Genomic DNA, 23,570 nt, shown 5'->3' with positions numbered 1-23,570 from the left:
AATAAGCCTAGGAGAGCTGCTGGAAGATAAGAGACCTTGTGGAGTAGAGATGAGTCTTCCTCGTAGAGACCCACTTAGACCAGCAAATCTGCCAGTTGGCAACAGATACATGAGTGAGTCCCATCAAAATCAGAAAAACCACTTGGGAAACCCATACACTTATGAACAATAATTAGTGTCAATTATTTTGTGCTGGCAGGTTTTGGGGAGGTTTGTTGAGCAGTGATAGTTAGCTGATATGACCTATCCCAGAGACAGGAGAAACTGCCTGTTCACTGCTGTATCTCCAATGCCTAGAACTGTCTATTGATAAGCAGGTACTGAATATATATGTTGAATAAATTACTGAATGTAATTATGATTGTTATCTCAAAGACTCATGGTGAGGAGTGAATGAGATAATGCAGGGAAAACATTTCACATTGTTCCTGTCACACAGTGACTTCTCAATAAATATTAGCTATTAACCAGGTGATCAACAATGACTGGTTAATTAACATATTTTTATTAATATAAAACTAGCTAATGAATAATGCTGCCCTAAGCCAAGTTAATCAAGCAATTCTCTGTCTTTCAGAAAAACCTAACATTAACCACAGTTAATGTTTTTAGCTTACAGAAAATCAATCAATCAATCAATCATAGACGAACTGCTCCAGAAATCCTAGAGGATAAAATTCTGCAAGAACTGTCCTGGGAAACCTGGAGCTTGGAGCTAAGGACATAATTTTTGTACCAACCACCATGTTTTTTTCCCTGGTTTTCTTTCTTCTGCTACTTTCCCAGTATCAGGCTGCTGTGTAATGAGTTCCCAAGTCCTCTTGGAATGCTGCTGCTTCTGCCCCGATGGCCATTTCAGTACTCCATGCTTAGGAGCCCTCTCCTTTGAGGCATTGCCAGTAACCACGGGGGAAGGAGGTATGTGTAGGGGTGGCTGATGGGCCAGGAAGTCTGGGGTCACTCCTTCATTACTCTTTATGGGGCTGATCTCACATGCTAGTTTTGCTTTGCTATTGTGAAAAGAGGCCTTTTCATCCTCACCCAGTAGAAGTTCACACTTAGTAATCTCTCAGTGACCTTGTTAGTTCCCAAATCACATTTGGCTAGCAAGAAAGAGGAACGCATTGTACCTTCTCTGTGGGACTCATTATTTCCATTCTGGAGACTGTCATTTATGAAATTCTGACTTTCTTTCATCATGTATTTACACAAGGCAAAGCTAGGAATATTGTAATTGTCTGTGGTGTTTTGAAAACACTTGTCACAAACTGAAGCCAAATGCTGATTAATGCTAAGTGTTTTGAAGAACCAAGCTTTTGGCTCATTAACTGGACTCGAATGGCATTACCCATTAGCTTCAAGTTCTGATAATTGCTCATCACATATTGGTGCTAATTTAGTAATAATGGTGCTGACAGCTTTGTATGTTTTCCCTATATTGAACATTACGCATATATAAAGACTAATGTGAATGCCAGATCTGGAATCAGGAGACCTGGTCCCAGATGTGCCACAGTGTGACCGTGGGCAAACAATCTTATCATCTTATCATTCTGTGTCTGTGTTTCCTTATCTATAAAATAAGGGGCTGTAGAGGATGATCTTCAATATCCTTCTTCACTGAAATTCTATGGCGTCATCAGTATGTAGTTTGGTCTTGAGTTGCATAATAAGCCCAGATTCATGTTAGAAAAGGCGTAAATGTTGGTATACATGGAATATGGGCAGGATTGTCAGTTTATTTCCCTTCTTCTCTACATTTTTTCTATATTAAGAGAGAAAGAAATGTTCCCTGTTGGGCTTGCAGGATAAGCCCTTAATCAAATGTTACATACCATCTGTTTGAGACAGTATTTGGTAAGTCAAACCTAAGTAGCTATAATCACTGTGGAATCCCAAACTGTTTCCTGTTATCCTGTCTGTTTTCTGCAGACAGGAGATAGTCTAGCTTCTTAAGCCGGTTCAAAACAGTAATATTGCAAGGAAGAAAGACATTTATTTTGAGGCTCATGCTTTGAAACTGCTTATTGAATTTGTCTTTTCTTTTCTCCCTCGATATTCTCCCACTTATTTATTTTGCTTCTCTGCCTCACTCTTCTCTATCCAAATCCTCTGCCCCCTCAACGTGTCTCACTGTCTTCCTTTCTATTCCATTTCTTGGCATAATCCTTGGGAATTTCAACATATATGTTGATAATTCTTACCCTGACATTAGAAGAGGACAGGCTCAAAGGTTAATGATTGGTTGAAGGTCACACAGCTATCTCGTGCCAGAGCAGGATCGATGATTGGGAGGACTAATCAGACAATGTACAATGTAATGAGTCTTTGGACCCATGAATTCCCCTGCCCCAACAGGTTAGAATAAAATGAATACAGAGCTTGGTCGTGCTGCCCATCCTGCTGTCTGCAGCCCTCAGCACTGGTCATTTATTTCTCTGTAGGCTATGAAAATAGCTTCAAAAGCTGCCTTGTTTCCTTACAACATTAACCACAGTTTCTTAAAGGCCACCTTTCCCTACAACTGGCTGGATGAGATCTAACACACTCCCTTTTCTATTTAAGAGGCTGGAGTCATCCTCTGGAACCATCGGCCATTTCTTGCACCTGCGGAGGTGGTGACAGCTGAGCAAATGCTGGAGATTCTCTTGTGTTCACCATTGGACTGAGTCCATGGGGTTGGGTTACCTGTGTATGGGCATCCCCATATGTCAGTGTGTCTCAGGATAGTAAGTATCATGTAAGCACAGCTCCTCAACTGCTGCCCTGTGAGTCTGTTGTCACTTGTCAGAAGCCAATGCCATGGGCTGTTTACTTGATGTGGAGACAAGGCACCACATCCTTCCTGACACTTTCAAGTTTTTAAGTTCTAATCTTAAACAGCAGTGATGCTGTAATACCTGGAAGTAGCAAAGAATACTGATGAGAAAATTGTGGGATTGTTGGGGACATGACCTTCTAAGACTTACCTTGCACAGCTGGGTGCAGCAGGGATAGGGTAGGGAAGGATTTGGGATTTAGAGGTACAGACTGCCTTTTTATGATTAGAGAAAGATCCTGGGGCTCCAGGGAACCTGATGATCTGCTCTGTGTGCAAGGGGAGAGTTACTCTGCACACAGAGCCTGCTTAAAAGGCTGTGTCAGTTCTACTGTAAAAAACAACTTAAAGCGGTAGATGTTGGGCAGACATTGTTATTGCCGTTCCAAAAAGGAAAGAAAAAAGGAATTGCAGGTCTGACTCAAGATCATCCTGCAAGGAGCTTTTGCCTACTGAAAATGAGAGCTAAGTCCCGGGTCAGGTTACATCTTTCTGTTCTTTAACTTAACCCACCCACTGCTGGCTCAGAGTAGCTCCTTACTCTGACCTACTGGTTTTTTGTTTTTTTGGTTTTTTTTTAATCGAACTGGAGGGAGTTACCACACCTCCAGGGTCTGACCTTTGATAGGGTTGGGTAGGATTTAGTGGCAACATTTGGATCATACTTGACTAAGGTGATTGCTCTATCCAGCAGAATAGGCCTTTCATAAGTGATTTTCAATAATGGAGGTGATTTAGACATGACCTCATAACACAGGGAAGGCAGCAAGAAACTAGCATCCAGACTCTGAGATCAGAGTATTCTAGGCTCAAATCCCAGTTCTTGGCTATGTGATCTTGGCTGTGTGACCTCACTGTAGCTCCATTTCTTGGTCTGTAAAATGATTAAAAAGAAAGAAAGAAAGAAAATCCTTAGGATTAGTGATGTGGTTTGGCTATGTCCTTACCCAAATCTCATCTTGAATTGTAGTTCCCATAATCCCCATGTGTCGTGAGAGAGACCCGGTGGGAGATAATTGAATCATGGGGTTTACCCTCATGCTGTTCTCATGATAGTGATTTCTCACAAGAACCGATGGTTTTTTAAGGGGATTTTTCTCCATTTCCTTTTGCTTGGCACTTCTCCTTGCTGCTGCCATGTAAAGAAGATGTGCTGGCTTCCCCTTCGCCATGTTTGTATGTGTCCTGAGGCCTCCCCAGCCATATGGAATGGAGTCGAGGAACCCACTTTCCTTTATAAATTACTCAGTCTCAGGTATGTCTTTATTAGCAGCATGAGAACAGACTAATACAATGAGATAATCTTTTTTTTTTTTTTTTGAGGCAGAGCTTGCTCTTGTTGCCCAGGCTGGAGTGCAGTGGTGTGATCTCAGCTCACTGCAACCTCTGCCTCCCGGGTTCAAGAGATTCTCCTGCCTCAGCCACCTGATTAGCTGGGATTACAGGCATGTGCCATCATGCCCAGCTAGTGTTTGTATTTTTAGTAGAGACAGGGTTTTGCCATGTTGACCAAGCTAGTCTCAAACTCCTGACTTCAGGTGATCTCTCTGCCTTGGCCCCCCAAAGTGCTGGGATTATAGACATGAGCCACTGCGCCCAGTCAGGACATTATTTTTTCACTGTCCTTCACCCCATGCACATGCTGAATATAGCAGCAATATGCTGAATCACACTTAGGAGAAAAAAAAAGTGACTGGGCACGGTGGCTCATACCTGTAATCCCAGCACTTTGGGAGGCCAAAGAGGGAAGACCACTTGAGCCCAGGAGTTCAAGACCAGCCTGGGCAACATGGTGAAACTTCATCTTTACAAAAAAAAAAAAAAATTAGCTGGATATGGTGGCTTTGGGAGGCCGAGGCGGGTGGATCACAGGGTCAAGAGCTAGAGACCATCCTGGTCAACATGGTGAAACCCCGTCTCTACTAAAAATACAAAAAATTAGCTGGGCATGGTGGCACGTGCCTGTAATCCCAGTTACTCGGGAGGCTGAGGCAGGAGAATTGCTTGAACCCAGGAGGCAGAGGTTGCGATGAGCCAAGATCGTGCCATTGCACTCCAGCCTGGGTAACAAGAGCGAAACTCCATCTCAAAAAAAAGAGTTAGCTATGTCACATGCCAAGTATAGATCTTCTGTTACTGGGCTTTAAATATAGGAATGAGAGAATGTTTGTGCTCCTTGGATGGAAGCACAATACCATATTTCATGCCACTGGTACCCATAAAGAAGTGCTGAGACAAAGGGAACCCTGTAAGTGGTGCACTATGAGTGAATTGGGCCCTCGTTCTTCTTGCATCCCCAGGGCATGGGATCCACAAGGAGGGGAAGACTGTGTACATGGAAACTGCAGTTGTATGCCATACCTTGCAGTTCTAATTATTGAAGATTTATATTGAAGCACAGCTTTTTATATAGGAGTGTTTTTTTGTTGTTGTTGTTTGATTTTTGTTTTTGAGACAGGGTCTCACTCTGCTGCCCAGGCTGGAGTGCAGTGGTGTGATCACAGCTTACTACATCCTTGATATCCCAGGTTCAAGAAAACCTCCTGCCTCAGCCTCCCGAGTAACTGGGTCTACAGGCACATGTTACCACATCTGACTAATTTTTTTTTTTTTTAGTAGCTTTAAGGTCTTGCTATGTTACCCAGGTTGGTCTCGAACTGCTGGTCTAAAGTGATCCTCCTGCTTCAGCTTCCAAAGTGCTGAGATTACAGGTGCGAGCCACTATGCCTCGACTATATAGGAGTTTTATGATCACGAATTAAGAAATCAAAAAATATAGCTCACAGAATCGACTCTTACTTTTAGATGTAATCAGTTTGAAATGATGACTTCAATACTTAAAGTTTGAGATCATTATATTCTACTCGAATTCCCTTTTATTTTCCCCACCACCTGACAAGCAAAAGAGCAGGTAGGTTCTACCAACTTTATGGTCCGCAAGACAAGCTTAATTAAAATATCTCTATCTGTAGCACACATAGATTGGCAGCGGGCAAGGGGGCAGGTACAAAGTCACATAACCTTGCCTTCAAGTTATATATTAGGAAAAAGTAGCTTATAGTTCAAAATAATCATTACATACATTTCAGGTAGAAAACATAGTTGCTTTTCATTTCTACATCTACTAGGAAAGTAGAGCTGTTCTTCTAGGCTAATAAGACATTCCAAGGTCTTATTAGTTCTTATTTGTAAGTAACTGGTGATACAATGGCCTTCTAGCTCTGGATGTAGATGTGATGGTGTGCCCATCAATTATGTTGATGGATATATTAAACACTATCTGGGTAAAGGCATTGCTTCCTGACATACTACCCAGCTTACATTAATACAGTATTTCATAAGAAGGAAAAGGATGCTCCAAATGTGCTGTCAGTTGGACATAAACTTCAAGTTGTATTTCTTTTACTCATCTACTTATTCACTAATTGATCCATTCACTCAATCATTCTACCAAGATGTATATAATGCCCTCTATGTTTCAGGCCCCATACTAAATGCTGAGCTTCAGAGATGAATATGATACCATAGCTCTCTGAGATAAACTCATAGTTTAAACAAGATTTATTGCCCTGTGGCTCATGGGTCCCTAGTAAATCTGAAGTCAGGTCTAGGGGATCTAGAAATGTCTTGAAATTAAATGCATTAATGTGCATATACACATTTATCTGAGATAAGGAGAGGAGAACACTTGGGGATAGAGTGTGGCTACCACTGTACAAGGCTTTGCCTCGGAACCCTCCTGGGAGAGACTACAGGCAAGGACATTTCCCAAAAAGTCAGTTGCAGGAATGACTTCCTGATTTCAATTATGGAGGATGGATTAGGGGAGTACATTAACCAATCTATCCATTGCCTTGCCAGGTCTCTTTTCGGATAGGTTAGCAAGATCATGTGGCCATGGAATACCAGAAAACTTGCTGTCCCATGCATATCTAAAACCTGAAACTTTGGCCTTCTTAGTGTTAGCCCAACCCAGCTAACTGGTAACAGTGACTGTGAAAAGCACAGACACTAGAACAAAGTGTCTTTATTTCTGGTCCACCATAAACTCTTACTTGTCCCAAGTCAGGTGCCAGGGATCCAAAGACAAATAGGACTTGCAACCTTTTGCTGAGATCACATAAGAATAGAAGTTATATTGTTTGATATAAATAGCTGAGTTGAAATGGCAATGGGCTGGAAACCAGGGAGCTGGAATCCTGGCGCTGACTCTGTTGCTTACTGCTTCTGTAAGCCTGGCTCTGTTATTTAAATGCTCTGAACCATAGTTTCCTTATTTTAAAATGGGGATAATAAAACTGACTCTGCTTGGTGCTATGGTTGTCAGAAGGACAAAATAAGATAATATATGGGAAAGTGTATTACTGTAAGTTTCTAAAGCAAAACAAGGCTTACAAAAAATCATTGCCTTAGTTTTGGGTATTACTGGCAGAACAGAACCATTCATTACTGGCGCCATGCTAGTTGCTATCATTAAATACATTCTTTGTCCTTTCAAGGTCTTTGTGAACAGGGTTTTTTTTTTTTTTTTTAATCTGGTCACATTGGAAATGTGTGTGTCTTAATGGTATGCTTTTGGTTTCAAAGGACATCTGATAAAAGCTTTAAAAGTTTAAAAGTACAAACTGAATAGTAAAAACACCAGTTAAAAGTTAATGAAGCAGGACCCATCAGGAAAGGGGCTGTTGACTGAGGGTAAGACAGTGCCTCTGTCTTTTGCAAGAAGGAAGTTTCTAACTCCTGAGTTATGCTAAAAATTTCCAAAGGGATTGATTGATACAATGCCTACAGTTTTATTAAATTCTCTATAGGACTTTTTGCCCATAGGCACCCAAAGTTCCAGAGCAATTATAATTTTAAGTGATTTATTCATGCTGAGTTGAATAGATGAACAAGATTTTCTTTTCTGATTTGAATTGGGTAGTTGGTCTTGCACGTAACAAAGTAGCCAAGGCTTTCTTTTGAACGCTTTTGATTCTTGGCATGTCTAGCATACTTTGATTCCACGGAGGAATTAAATTGCTTCTACTTTGGAGTATTACTGACCACTTTGTTTCCAGTCTCCCCAGTAGAAAGGCAAGATTCTTGGGAACAGGAACTGGTCTGTATTCCTAATAACATAATGGATAGCACATAAGATGGCATGAGCCATATTGAGGCAGAATTCTGAACAGGAGATACTTATCTGCTTTTGCCCTTTCTGGGTTCTGGGATCATGTAGGTAATAGGTGTGGTTTGCTGGATCAGGTGTCTGTATGTAACAGCACTTGAAATGGTCTCTTAACTTTGGATTTTATGAAGCCCAACAAAAAGATTTGTTGCAAATGACTAAGTCTACCCATTGCAATGAGGATCACACATAGTTTACTGATCATATTTAGAAACAAGGAACTGAAAATTCCCCTGATGGTGGTATTCACTATCAGCGTTTCTTACCTAAGGAACTGGTGGTAATGCTGAACTTGGACTGTAGTTAGAGAATTTGGGACCTGCAGTGCAGCAGACTTGAATTTGAATTTCAACTCCACTACTAACTAGCTATGACCAAGGGGTCAACTCGCTCAAGTCCTCTGAGCCTCTGTTTTGTCATCAGTAAAATGGGACAATAATAGTATAGTACCTACTTGATAGAGGCTGCTGTGAATATTAAAAGAGGTGAGACATATTTTTGTTTTGTGTTGTTTTGTTTTTGAGATAAGGTCTTGCTCTGTCACCCAGGCTGGAGTGCAGTGGTGCGATCTCAGCTCACTACAGCCTCAACCTCCCAGGCTCAACGAATCCTCCCACCTCAGCCTCTTAAGTAGCTGGGAGTACGGTATGCACCACGATGCCCTGCTAATTTTTGGGTTTTATTTTTTTGTAGAGACGGGTTCTTACTATGTTGCCCAGGCTGGTCTCAAATTCCTGGACTCAAGTGATCCTCCCACCTCAGCCTCCCAAAGTGCAGGGAGTACAGGCATGAGCCACCACACCCAGCATGTGTGACATGTGTTAAAGTGCCCAGCCAGAGTACCTGGCAGAGAAGATGCTAACAGTGCCAGGTAGCGATTCTACCCATTCCAGCCAATGGAATAGTGTTTGAGCAGGTCCAGGCTGCAGCCTATTTACTGTCCCCCAAATTGTCCTCATCTCAAGGGCTCTGTGCTATGTCTTCCTTCCCTTCTTCTTGCTTTCTTAGTCATTACAGATGATCATTTTCTTTGTTTTTCAACCCTGGGAATGGCTGCCTAATGAACATCCCTGTCTCTATCCTGAGTTAGGACTGAGTTGTCTCTAGCTGCTAACTGTATGCAGGATCCGTGTGATTCTGTATGCCGCAGTGATCAGTGGAGGAGGATTTAAACCCCTCTGGGCCAGAAGTCCTTTTTTGCTGGGAATGCAAACCGAAAACAGATTTGCAGCCATCTCGAGCTCATGATGCATATCACCATTCAATAGCCAGCAACAGAAGCTCCAGACATTCTAGTTTAACCACTTCATGCCCAAAGCCATATGGCAGAAGGCAACTTACTGCTGGATACTGAAGCAGCTCCATTAAATAAATGCCTTTTGATTTACTAATCATTAGCACCACATAGATGCTGACTTCAAACATGGGCTTGAGGGAGAGGTAAAATCTAGAGTGATTTTTTGGGGAAAGCTTTTTTCTGCTCTGTACTTTGGAGGTAGGCTTCTGTCTGAAGTGACACCTCTTGAGGTACCCAAAGCAAGTGTGCTTTTTGGAATTAAGGATCATTTACTTCGTAAAAACAAAACAAAACAAAAACATTGGTTTCTTACTACAGTATATCAGAGCAAGAAGGTGACTATCAGACTCTCACTGTGGGTTCTGAGGTTTATGCTAGGCCTGGATAGTTTGGTCAGGAAGAATGTTAAGGAAAGGAATATGAATTATTCCAGGTAACCTGTGAAGGGTTGATATAGCTTGGCTGCCAGAAAAGTCTAATTCTCAATTGCACAGTCTTACCCTAGAACTGTTGTACTAGAGGAAAGCGAGGCTGTCCTTCTATGAATTTATATCTGTTCTTTGCTGAAGTCTTCCCTCAGCTTTCCCTCTCAGCACTATTGTTGTACTAAAGGCCTCTAAATTCAGGCCAAAGAATCATAGTTACATCTTGTCCACTAGGTCAGTGTTGCAAATGTGTCAGCCAATCAGAATCTCAAACTTGGAGGAGTGAGGACAGTCCCTGATAACTTGAATATAGCTTGAAAATATAATATAGTTTGTAATGTTGCCAGATGGTTTCTAAACAGTCTAGTTCTCACTGAACCGTAATTTCCCTGAGAGTGTGGATTGCTTTCTGTGTTTATATCCATCACATCTGGCCAATGGTAGCCCCACAATACATGTTCGTTGAATGAATGAATAAACAAAGCATCTGTAATGAGCTAATGATGGTAGTGTAGTATACATTGTATGGAAGAGGCAGTGTGGAAGGGACTGACATGGCTTGTCAGAAGGACAATGAGTACCAACAAAGTAACATGGAAATGTTAAGGGAAGTCAAGGAGAAGACAGAGAAGCCAACAATTAGAATAAGAGTTAATAAACAGAAAGGCACAACTAAAGACTGAGAAACAGAGTTACTTTCTGAACAAAAAGTAAAGCCTCTCCTTTGTTAAAGAAATCCTCCATCACTGACTCTTCTTTCTTGAGTTAAAATGTTTTGGTCTCTGTTTCAAAATAGCCCCTTTATTTCTATGCTATATTTTCAGCATATTTTTATCTTTCCAGGAAGGCAGTGGGTGAGAGAAATGTTCTTTCTGGAGAAAACTACTCACCTTTTCTCATTTGTTCATTAAAGGCAGGATTTTTAAAGTGACATATCCAGGCCATCCCATAATAGATTTTCCTGGAAGCAGGTATGCAAATGGAAGTTTGAGGTGAAGTCAGTTCTTGAGTCCCACAAGCTCTAATGTTCTTAAAAATATTTCACTACACGCTAATAAAATCTGTTTTCCTAGGATGGATGATAACATAAGTTTCCTCTTCACTTGCAGGAACTTCTCTGAGATCGTAAAAGAAATTACGCCTTGATACATTGATGGCTGCTGTTGAAGAGTTAGTTTCAAAGCCATCAATTACCCTCAGATCCACCTTAGAAGTATTAAGTGAAAGCCATCAGACAGATTTATAATTAGAGATTGAAAATGCTGACCAGGGAGCTCGCAGGGCTTTTCAAAATGCTCTCAGGAACTTGCTCAATTTTATAAGGCTATTGGAAGAACGTAATTAAAGTCAACGGGGGTGGGGGAGTGAACTTTAAGGATTTCAAGGTGGGAGAAGTGGAGCAGCTAGAGATCATTTTGATGAGAGGGTTGTCCCCAAAGCTCTCTTGTGAGACCTTCAAGGAAAACTGCTATAACGTCAGGCCAAATGACAACAGAGTTTCCTTCTGTATCAAGCCTTATAGATGAGGAGTTAAGAATCTTAATTCCACTGTGTAGAAGAGCAGAAAACTGGTACCTATATGGGAATTATTTCCTGGTTTGAAAAATTAGAGAGCAGGGTCCAAGCACATGCTTATAAAGTTGTGGAAAATTTGCTGCAACTTAATAAGGTGGTATGGTTTCCATTTCTGTCACCGCAAATAAAAGGCCTGTGATTTTTCTGCATATGAGGTCTGTAACACACAACTGTGTGTAGAAAACCTACTCTGTGCCAGGCACCATGGTGGCATGGGGACACAAAAACCAGCTTTGCCCTGTGGAGCTCTGGGTCTAACGGAAAGAGGAAGACAAGTCCATGGGAAAGTGATTGAGATGAATGAAGGGTGTTTGGGTTCAGAGGAGGACAAGTATAGCAAGGTAAAGAGATGTTTCGTTTGTGTGGAGTGGCTACACCCGTGATACACCAGAGGCAGTGCAGACTGGGTGAGGACTTCCTCCCCTGGATGGTAAAGCTGAGGAGAGGCAGCATGAAGGTACTGAGAAGGAAAATGGCTTCCCTTTAGTTTTACCTCCTTTCCTTTTCAGTGGCGCCCTCTAGTGGACGTGGCAAAGAGCCAAGAAAGCTTAAATATGTAACTGACTTCTAAAACATGCATTCACTGACAAAATGATGGTGAACAGTTCGTTCTGTGTAAGTAAGACGTAGGCATCTCCATGTTTTAACACTGGAGGGGGGAAAAGACAAAGCCAACATAGAGCCCTTGATAACCCCTTGGTAGTCAGGACCTAGGGGTTTACAGTAAAGAGCAACAGACAACATTAACCCTCTAAAGAGCACACTATCAAAATGAACTTGAAATAATGCACTTAGTTCCACGTAGTCCTTAACCTCCCTGTGAGAAGCCTACACATGACTTGCTTCCTAATTCTTCCTCTGGAGCTCAGGGTCAGGATTGGTAGTGCTGCATATAGAGCTGTGTTGGGAAGAGCTGTAAGACTGAAGAAGGAGGTGTGTAGTGATCAGTTAGTGATGTCTGCCAAAGGTATGGGAACGGATGGGGGCAGCATATGTGCTATATATTTGCCAGCCTTGAACTGGGGCATATTCTCAGTAAGCTATCTCTATCATGGAGCTGTAGTGTACAAAGCTACACTATACGATACTAATACTATATACTAATACACTACACTGTACTAATACTATATACTAGTACACTGTACTATACTAATACTAGTTACTACTACTAGTATTTACTTGTAATTTCTCTGGCATGAGATAATAGTTCCTTGGCTTGACATATAGTAGGAATCTTTACAGAATTTACCAGTACTTTTCATAGATGGCAGATACGCTTTGGTAGATAGTAATAGTCTGGGGATTAGATATTAGCTTGATGCAAAAGAAATTGCTGTTTTTGCCATTGCTTTTAATGGCAAAAATGACAATTACTTTTGCACCAAATAGATACACTCCATTGTGGAAGAGAGACAGTTTGGATTGTTCATATCTGGAGGATATGTCTTTCAAGACCTTTAAATTCTCCGTGTTCTGGCTTGATAGTCACCAAAGACCCTTCTCATTGCTAATCTGATTCCTTGTTTCTGGGAAGGAAGAATCCTGGTTAATGAATACCAGTATCATTGTTACTGGGAAGCTATTCCATCAATGGGGATAATGATAGTATCTCCTTGGTAATAAGTTGACATTTTGGGTTGCATGCCAGTTCTTTTTAACTGTAAATTGGAAAGAGATTGATTATTCTTGCAAGTTTGGTTAATTAAGTTTCTCAGTTTGTTTACCCAACAGGGAGCTCCCACCTCCAGGAATTCTCTCTCTTTTAGAGTCTTCCCTTCAGCAATCATAGGAGTTGGCTTGCTTGCTTGTTGGGGTTGAAAGTTGATCCGTGTTCCCAAAGCTGGTCACTGCTGCTGTTAATGGTAGACATTTTCATAGTTGGTAGCAGAAATGATTCAATCACACTGTCAGTAATATATCTTATTTTTTTCATTGATTTTTAGTAGAGAGACAGGGTTTTGCCATGTTGCCCAGGCTGTTCACAAACTCCTAGCCTCAAGCAATCCACCAACCTCAGCCTCCCAAGTGCTGGGATTAGAGGGGTGAGCTGTCTCACTCAGCCAATATATCTTTTTTTATAAATTTTTTTTTAGTGCATAAACTTTCTAGGTTAAAGATATGATTCAGGAAGGGTCAGATTTTGGGCCCAGTCTAAATTTTGTTGTTAGTGAATTTTAATGGCCTCTCAAAAACATTTACAATGAGCAAACCTTATGAATGTTAGAAGTTAATTACTGGCCAGGTGCAGTGGCTCATGCTTGTAATCCCAGCAATTTGGGAGGCTGAGGTAGGTGGATCACCTGAGGTCAGGAGTTCGAGACCAGCCCGGCCAACATGGTGAAACCCTGTCTCTACTAAAAATACAACAATTAGCCAAGCATGGCGGCATGTGCCTATAATCCTAGCTACCAGTAGGCTGAGGCAGGAGGATTGCTTGAAACTGGGAGGCGGAGCTTGTAGTGGGCCAAGATCATGCCACTGCACTCCAGCCTGGGCAACAGAGTAAGATTCCATTAAAAAAAAAAAAAGTTGCCGGGCGCGGTGGCTCAAGCCTGTAATCCCAGCACTTTGGGAGGCCGAGGCAGGTGGATCACGAGGTCAAGAGATCGAGACCATCCTGGTCAACATGGTGAAACCCCGTCTCTACTAAAAATACAAAAAATTAGCTGGGCATGGTGGCATGCGCCTGTAATCCCAGCTACTCCGGAGGCTGAGGCAGGAGAATTGCCCGAACCCAGGAGGCGGAGGTTGCGGTGAGCCAAGATCATGCCATTGCACTCCAGCCTGGGTAACAAGAGCGAAACTCCGTCTCAAAAAAAAAAAAAAAAAAAAAGTTAATTACCTATTTGTGTTTAGCAGCATGGTAAATGAAAAGAAGTATTTAAGACATAACTTCATAATCTGAAGTGTGTAATTTAGTTGGGGACATAATCCCAGCACTTTGGGAGGCCGAGGCGGGTGGATCACGAGGTCAAGAGATCGAGACCACCCTGGTCAACGAAACCCCGTCTCTACTAAAAATACAAAAAATTAGCTGGGGATGGTGGCAAGTGCCTGTAATCCCAGCTGCTCAGGAGGCTGAGGCAGGAGAATTGCCTGAACCCAGGAGGCGGAGGTTGCGGTGAGCCGAAATCGCGCCATTGCACTCCAGCCTGGGTAACAAGAGCGAAACTCTGTCTCAAAAAAAAAAAAAGATTTAAAATAATGATACAAGATAGCATATACTTTATTACTTTTATGGGCTGGAGTTCTCATACTGGCTTGCAAAAGCCAGTTGCTAAGTTTTCCAGTTTTGTGAGCTGGTTATTAAACACAGCCGTTACTAGAAATTAAATTATATAAAGTTATAATTAAATAAAGTATACTATTAACAAAGGTAATAAATAGTCAAAACTCATCACTTTCTAGTTGTTTTACTACCTTTCACTGTTATCTCAGATCTTGAAGTTATTTATGTCCATTGTATCTGTGTGGTGGAAATACTACATAACAGTTTGTCACTGTGTGTCCCTTCCTAACTGTGGTCAGTGACACCATGCTGGTGGCTTGAAATAGCCATGGTGGGAGTGTTTACACCACAGAAATTGAATCTACAAACTTGCCAAACCCAGACTCCCCCATCGCCGCCCCCAGAGCCAGGTGCTAAACATTTACCAGCACACCATTGCATGTAAATATCAAATAGGAAGAACAGACTCTAAGAACCATCACTGGCGGGAGGAGGGTGCAATCACCTGAGGTTTGGGGGTCAGGGAGGGAGGAGAAGCTGGCTCTGAAGCAGACTTGTTTTTATGTGGGTCAGGACCACCCTCCGGGGTATTTAGAATCAGGACAAATCACAGAATGCCCACATGTCCCTCAACATTTTTATACAGGTGAAATCAGGTTAGCATAAGTATTAACAGCTTCTTCAAAGGTGAAACAAAGTAAATAAAAAGGCAACAGTAAGCGGGAAAGGTGTGTGTGTCTGTGCATGTAGAGGATGTGGTGGGGTGATCTCACCCGCTCTGGCCAAGTGCTCATGAGATGATTGGATAACCTTAGTGATGCCCACGGGAAAGGGTTAAAGCCATTTCTATGCTTCTCTTCCAGTCAGTAGCTAAAGCCCCAGGGACAAGGTGTTCCCTTTGATATTGCTGTACATCTGTAGTAGAATTTTAAAAGGCTGGGAGGAAAAACGTAGGCTGATAGAAAAGGTGGGTTTAGGAGGCTTCCTGTAAGCCAAGGAGAGGCAGTCTTTGAACTAGCACACTGGATCACTGTTTTTTTCCTACCCTAATTCATTGCAGACCTCTAAAAGCCTCAGTGGGGTTGGAGGGGAATAATAACAATGTATCACGGTGTTTATAACATGCACGGAGGTAAAATATATGACAATAGCAGAAAAATTAAAAATCTTTTGTTGTAATAAAAATGATTAAAATGGTAAATTTCATGGTACTAAAATCATTAAGGTATTAAAAGTAATAACATCTTTTTATTCTCTAAATACATAAAGTCCTCCTGATTGAGAATAGGGGCAGTTACTGTTTTTCAATTGATACAGGGAAGATTCTCTTGATTTTCTTTTTTTTTTTTTAGATGGAGTCTCACTCTGTTGTGCCCAGGCTGGTATGCAGTGGTGCAATCTCGGCTCACTGCAACCTCCACCTCCCAGGTTCAAATGAATCTCCTCCCTCAGCCTCCCAAGTAGCTGGGATTACAGGCATATGCCACCATACACAGCTGATTTTTGTGTTTTTAGTAGAGACAGGGCGTCACCATGTTGGCCAGGCTGCTCTCCAATTCCTGACCTCGGACGATCCACCCACCTTGACCTCTCAAAGTGCTGGGATCACAGGTGTGAGCTATCGTGCCCAGCCTTGAGATTTTTTGTTTTTTGTTTCTTTTTGGACAGGGTCTTGCTCTGTTACCTAGGCTGGAGTTCAGTGGTACGATCTTGGTTCACTGCAACCTCTACTTCCCAGATTCAAGCAATCCTCCTGCCTCGGCCCCACTAATAGCTGGGATTACAGGCATATGCCCCCATGCCTGGCTAATTTTTGTAGTTTTAGTAGAGACAGGGTTTCACCATGTTGGCCAGGCTGGTCTCAAACATCTGACCTCAAGTGATCCACCCACCTGCGCCTCCCAAAATGCTGGGATTACAGGCATGAGCCATTGTACCCAGCCTTCTTGTTTAAAAACATAAGAAATTTAAAAAATAATAATAAAATAAAAAAATAAATAAACCAAGGGCAATAATAGTAGAAACAAAGTGACAGTTGCAATTGTTGAGGAGTTTTGGAAAAAATAAAAATTAAAACAAAAAAGGCTTGAACCTTAACAACTAACTGGTTACTGAGTAGCCCAGTGAGAGAAGTGGGAAACCAAGGAAGAGAAGAGTCCTAGGACAGATAGGATCAGTTTCATTACTGGGGCTAGAGCTGGTGTCAGGTGAGGAGAGGCTGCTAGTTGCATAAGAAGCTCACGTGACACAGGCAGGCATCCTGAACAACTTAAATCAGGATGCATCTTACACTTGATGGTGTCAGTCACCATTATCAGAGTGGCAGTGGTTGCCAGGCATGCAGAAACTTGGGCATAGATGTTCATATTGTGGTCCTGTGATGTTTAAATAAATATGTATTTATGTAAATTCAGCATAATAAAAAATGAAAATTTCTAATCAGGAAGCATGAAGTCATGGTTTAATTGGGTTTTTTCACTTCTTCATGAGAGATTAAATGATGGCATGTCTTATGATTGGTGGCATATTAGTGAAATACAGGTTAATTTTTCAGATTTGGATATAAATTAACTGTTCATAAATTTGTATCCCATTTACAAACTCTTTTGGGTCTTCTTATCTAGTAACTTTGTTGAACCAGAAATGCGTGTATTAGATTTATCAAAATGCTCACTCAGAGGTGGCTATTCTGTGCTCAGAATGGGCCAATCATTTACTAAATGTTGTTGTTAATTTCTAATAATGTGTGTCCAAAAAGGAACTATTTTGGCTTGATAGTGATGGATACTAAAGTTTATAATTACATATAGATAAGTGAGGTTCTGTGTTTTTTCCTTAGGATCAAAGAGCTGAGCGGCCTTCTCATCTGTCCTCTTTGCAGTAGTGAACTGTCAATCAGGGTGTCAGACAAGTGCCCCCTTATGGGCATGCCTGGGAGTAATTCCTTCTTTAGATATCCATGCTAAAATGCCTCTGCAAGCAGAGTGAATGCCACATGTAAAGGAGCAGTGACCAGACAGTGAAGACAGTGTTTGGGAGATCGTGGGTAGATCATGTGTCTGTAGTGGATTGGGTGTGTATGAGAAAGAGCCACAGGTAAGGTGGTATGTTAGATTGGTACTGTGTTCATCTGGGGACAGGTCACAGTCAGTGCTTAGTGTGCACAGAGAGTCACACACAAGTCAGTGCATGGTGAATCTTTTGTTAAGTAGGATATGCAGGATAATGAATAGGAAGCTGTGATACAAAATTCTCAACAACCTTCATAAAGAATGATGCCTTCTATTCCAGGTGCACAGTTGTAGAGCATAATCCATAAGCCATTTCACAGTTGGAGGCCTGTTTTATTTTTCAAATGAAATTAGAGAGAGGAGGTGGGACTTGTCCTCTGATGGCTTAGCAGAGGCAAGGGTGGAAGAAGGGGATCCAGGTCATTTGTTTTCCTTTCGTTAGGCCCCTGAAAAAATATAGACTAAGGATTTAATTGCACAGTTTGCTTCTATCTCTGAAAAAGCTGGATTAGTAATTGCATTAACTTGTTACTATGGTTTGCTCTTAGGGATAATATAATTTTAGCTATTGCTTCCTAATTATAGGATTTTCATTGTTCTAAAAGTCCCATTCAGCATGTGTTTCATTTTCACTTTTATGAAGGGCATTGTGAAAAAGAGCTCACATCTTTGAAAGATCCAAGCTGAGTTGAAGCTGTGACTTGCCCAAAGCCATTCCCCACTGTGACAAGCTGGGAGCTACTGTGAATTTTATCCTCCACTGATGAATAATGTGATTGGCAAAGACCATATGCTCTGTTGCTTGCTGGAGTCCAGAGGCACTGCACAACAGAGGGATAATCACATCAAGCTGATGATGGTTTTTATTGGCCAGTAGTAATGACAGAAGTAATGACAGTCATTAAAATCATGCTTCAAATCACTTTGGGCCTTCAGAGCACAGCCAACTCAATGTGTCAAGGACATGTCACTCCAAATTGCCCATTGGCCTTCATTCTTTCAGAACTGCAGGGCTGGCAGAAGGTAGCGGTAGGCCTCAGGTCTTCACCATCTCTTGCATCTACACTGGTGCTTTTGGTGTTTCCAGATGATCTTCTTTAGGTGAGAATCAAAGTGGACTCATACAAAACTGAGCTCATTCATAGAAAGGCAACAGAAATATATCCTTGAGATGTCTCACTTCAATTTGACAAATACAAAATTTGTGATACCTGGGTACATACTCAGTGCTAAAAGCTCTAAGGCATTTGGAGAATAAGATAGTTACTCTTCTGTGGGACCTACTCTTTGGGGAGGGAGGTTTCTATTCACAAGGAACTACAGTGCAAGGCAACATGTATATACATGTTACAGGAGAACCTGATGGGTAAGCGGGGGGGTGTAAATTGGTTCAGACTAGGATGATATGAAAAGATATACCTGGGGTACAGGGGGAAATATACATAAGTTAAACTTTGTGCAAATTCCTCAAAGGTGAACTTGAACAAGTCATTTAATTCTTCCTCTGTCAGATTCACTATCTACAAAAAAAGGAATATTGGCCTTAAAGATTAATCACAGGGCAAAGGACCACTCAATCCATCTCACTGAAAATTTAAGATTATAGCAAAACCCTGAATTCTAGATATAATTGAAAAGGTAGAAATTAGAGGAATGGGAATTCCAGGTGGAGGGGACAGCACTAATAGGGATCTAGTGGCAAGAAAGTCTCTATCTGTCTGAGGCATAAGGTTATATTGATTGATTGTGTGTGTGTGTGTGTGTGTGTGTGTGTGTGTGTGTAGAGGTTATATGCACAGACTCTTAATGTCTTAATGAAGATAATATCCCATTACTGGATTTCTCTACAACAGTCTCTTCAAAATATGAAGAAACCCAAGATAGAGGCAAGTTATTTCTTAGGTTATATCTAACGAGATATTTATACAAAGAAAAGAAAGGAGACAAATAGATCATTTCTATATTTCTTAGATTTCTTGACTCATACAGACTCATGACTCAGATAATGACTCAGGGACAAACTGAACATTTATAGCTGTTACCTTAACTAAGGGAAAACATTCTTTATAGCAGATAGTCTGAGTGCCAGAAAAAAAACAACAACAGATTTTTTATAGTCTGGTTTCAACCCACAGAGTTCTACCTGCAGAAGAACAAATACTTGGAAAAGATTATAGGAAAATAAAAAGATTTAGCAGAAATATTAAACTAAATGAGATTTTATTTAATAATATTATCTTACCTTTATTTAGTGCTTTATAGTTGACCTTTTTTCATTATTTAATTTTATGCTCCTCACAGTCCTGAGAGTGAAGCATTTCTGATATTATTCTGCCCCTTTTTCTAGATGTAGAAACTGGGGTTCCAAGAGGTTATATGATTCGCTGTGAATTTTACACTCAACAAGTTCTAGAATTAGAACTTGAACTTTGAACTCTTGCTGTAAGACTCATTCCAGCACATTGTGTTGTCTTGAGATCATGCAGACAGCCTACTCTCCTTATTTTTCTTGAGGAAACAGGTTCAGAGAGGTGAAGTGACTCACCCAAGATCACATAGTTGATGGCTGTGCTAGACCTCAAAGCAGGATGTCCTAACTTCCCGTTCTGTGCTCTTTTTGTAATGCAAAGCTATACAGGATATAAATTTGAAATAAAATGTTTTAGTCCATTCACTGCTGTAAAAAAACACCTGAGACTAATTTATAAAGAAAAGGGGGTTAATTGACTCATGATTCTGCAGGTTATACAGGAAGCATAGTGGTTTCTGCTTCTGGGCAGGCCTGAGGAAGCTTCCAATCATGGTAGAAGGTAAAGGGAGAGTGAGGCATCTCACGTGGCAGGAGCAGGAACAAGAGTTGTGGGAGTGACACACAATTTTAAACAACAAGATCTCACAAGAACACACTCACTGTGGTGAGCACAGCACCAAGGGGGAAAGCTGCCCCACGATCCAATCACCTCCCCCCAGGCCCTACCTTTAACATTGGGGATTACATTTCCACATGAGATTTGGACAGGGACAACATCCAAACTATATCAAACACCACTATGAAATTCTCCCACATAGTATTCCCACAGGGCAATATCACTGTAAATGTCACATGGTAAAATTCCTACAGGTAATTTCAAGAAAAATAAGAAGTAACATACTATGCATTTTGTTCTTTATTTAATTAGAATTAACACATTCAGTCCTCCTAACTACCCTATGAGGTGACCATGATTATTATTTTTATTTTATCATTGAGGAAATTGAGTAACAGGTTATGTAACCTGGCTAAGTAAACATAGCCAGAAAATGGTAGGCCTGGATACAAAGCCAAGTAGTAAGGCCCTGAGACCTCTTAGTCACTCAGTTATCAAGCCAGAATATAAAAATATTTGGGATTCAGAATAGGTGCTGGAATAAAATCACATTTGCTTAGGAAACTCTTTTAACAAACTGAACAAATTAATAACACCAATAACAGTGTAGGGTAAGTGTTCAGATTAATTAAGCATATACATAAATGTCTGTTATACATAATCTTATCTAGTCACGAGCCAAGTGTTATACTGCTTGGTTCCCAAGACCATAGCAGGTTTGGAAATTCTATGCTGTTGCATTTTTAAAAACACAGTTTATGTATTGCATAGATGTTTAGATCAGCATTTTTCTTGTAAGTTTGACCCACTACAGTTTCCTTTACTTTATACACTTGCCTCTATTATCACACAGTAATGATATCTTGGAATTATGAAGAATTGCTTACACAATGGAATACTGGACACCCTTTAAAAAGAAAGAAATTCTACAACCATCTGACAAAAACAAGCAATGGGGAAGGGATTCCCTATTTAATAAATGGTGTTGGGAAAACTGTCTAGCCATATGCAGAAAGGTGAAACTGGATCCCTTCCTTATACCTTATACAAAAATCAACTCCAGATGGATTAAAGATTTAAACATAAGACCTAACACCATAAAAACCCTAGAAGAAAACCTAGGCAATACCATTCAGGACATAGGCATGGGCAAGGACTTCATGACTAAAACACCAAAAGCAATGGCAACAGAAGCCAAAATAGACAAATGGGATCTAATTAAACTTAAGAGCTTCTGTACAGCAAAATAAACTATCATTAGAGTGTACTGGCAACCAACAGAATGAGAAAAAATTTTTACAATCTACCCACCTGACAAAGGCTAATATCCAAAATCTACAACGAGCTTAAACAAATTTACAAGAAAATAACAACCCTATCAAATAATGGGCGAAGGATATGAACAGGCACTTCTCAAAAGAAGACGTTTATGTAGCCAACAAACATGACAAAAAGCTCATCATCACTAGTCATTAGAGAAATGCAAATTAAAACCACATTGAGATACCATCTCACACCAGTTAGAATGGTGATCATTGAAAAAATCAGGAGACAACAGATGCTGGAGAGGATGTAGAGAAATAGGAATGCTTTTACACTGTTGGTGGGAGTGTAAATTAGTTCAACCATTATGGAAGACAGTGTGGTGATTCCTAGATCTAGAAATAGAAATACTATTTGACCCACCAGTCCCATTACTGGGTATATACCCAGAGGATTATAAATCATTCTATTATAAAGACACATGCACACATATATTTATTGTGGCACTGTTCACAGTAGCAAGGACTTGGAACCAACCCAAATGCCCATCAGTGATAGACTGGATAAAGAAAATGTGGCACATATACACCATGGAATACTATGCAGCCATAAAAAAGGATGAGTTTATGTCCTTTGCAGGGACATGGATAAAGCTGGAAACCATCATTCTCAGCAAACTGACACAAGAACAGAAAACCAAACCCTGCATGTTCTCACTCATAAGTGAGTGTTGAACAATGAGAACACATGGACACAGGGAGGGGAGCATCACACACCAGGGCCTGTCGGGGGGTAGGGGGCTAGGGGAGGGATAGCAAGAGGTGGGGGGATAAAGAAGGGATAGCATTACGAGAAATACCTAATGTAGATAACAGGGTAATGGATGCAGCAAATCACCACGGCACATGTATAGGACTTAAAGTATAATAATTAAAATAAAAAAAAAATAAATTCTGTTATTTGCAATGTCATAGATAAACCTGGCGTACATTATGTTAAGTGAAATAAGCCAAGCACAGAAAGACAAATACTCCATGATTTCACTTACATGTGCAATCTCTAAAAGTGGAACCTACAGAAGGACAGAATTGAATGATGGTTACTCAAGGATGGGAGCGCAGGGTGGGAATGGGGAAAGGGGAGATATTGGTCAAAGGGTGCAAAGTTTGAGTTAGGAGGAATAAATTTCAGTGCACAGCATAGTGACCATAGTTAATAATAACTTACTGTATATTTCAAAATTGCTAAGAGTAGATTTTAAATGTTCTCACTAGAAAAAAAAAGATAAGTAGGTGAGGTGCTGGATATGTTAAGTAGCTTGATTTTATCATCCCTCAGTGTATCAAAATGTCACATTGTACCCCATAAATATATACAATTATTATTAATAGTTTTCTTCTAAATAGTTTGGATTATTTTATTTATTTTAATGACATATCAAAACATGAAGGGTGCATGCACTTTTTGTCTCTCTTTTAGAGATGGGAAAATTGAGTGAAGCAATTTCAGATTCCCTGGAGTGAAGAGGGCAAAACCAGGGCAGTCCCTCCTGCAGTCTTTAGAATGCTGCTGCAGGGTTCAGTGGAGAAAGGTGGGGGTGGAGGCATTGAATGAGCACTGCCTTTGGAGTCAAACAGGCAGCTGACCATGTTGCCTTCTGTTCCTGAGGATAAGTCTCGGCTGCCATCTGAAGATTCTCAAGTCAAACACTCAAGTGTACAAATACTCAAGAAATTCCTCTGGGCTTTGTATGTTCAGAGACTGAAGAGATGTAGCTTTCTCTTATAAAAATTTTTACTGATTCAACTGAGAATATGCCGATTGAATGAACAGAGACTCCTGTGTCTCCAGAAAGCATTGCATTTCCATATGATACACCATTTCATGAAACCTCTCTGCATTAAAAGAGCAATTT

The 23,570-nt window shown here is 40.8% G+C and overlaps 2 long non-coding RNA genes across 3 annotated transcripts in view; one reads left to right on the top strand and one right to left on the bottom strand.

Annotated features, from left to right (window-relative positions):
• The window catches only part of LOC103795360 (uncharacterized), a 273,323-nt gene that overhangs the window by 196,527 nt on the left and 53,226 nt on the right, over nucleotides 1–23,570 (top strand). The window lies entirely within an intron of this gene.
• LOC118144297 (uncharacterized) lies at nucleotides 1,798–19,891 on the bottom strand. The gene is made up of 3 exons (XR_004728959.3): nucleotides 19,768–19,891; nucleotides 13,028–13,138; nucleotides 1,798–3,692 (listed from the first exon to the last, which is right to left on the bottom strand). It is a non-coding gene; the product is annotated as an uncharacterized LOC118144297 (long non-coding RNA).

This window comes from Callithrix jacchus, chromosome 9 (assembly GCF_049354715.1).
Source record: "Callithrix jacchus isolate 240 chromosome 9, calJac240_pri, whole genome shotgun sequence".
Classification (NCBI taxonomy): domain Eukaryota; kingdom Metazoa; phylum Chordata; class Mammalia; order Primates; family Cebidae; genus Callithrix; species Callithrix jacchus.
This window is presented reverse-complemented; position numbering and strand designations above follow the sequence as displayed.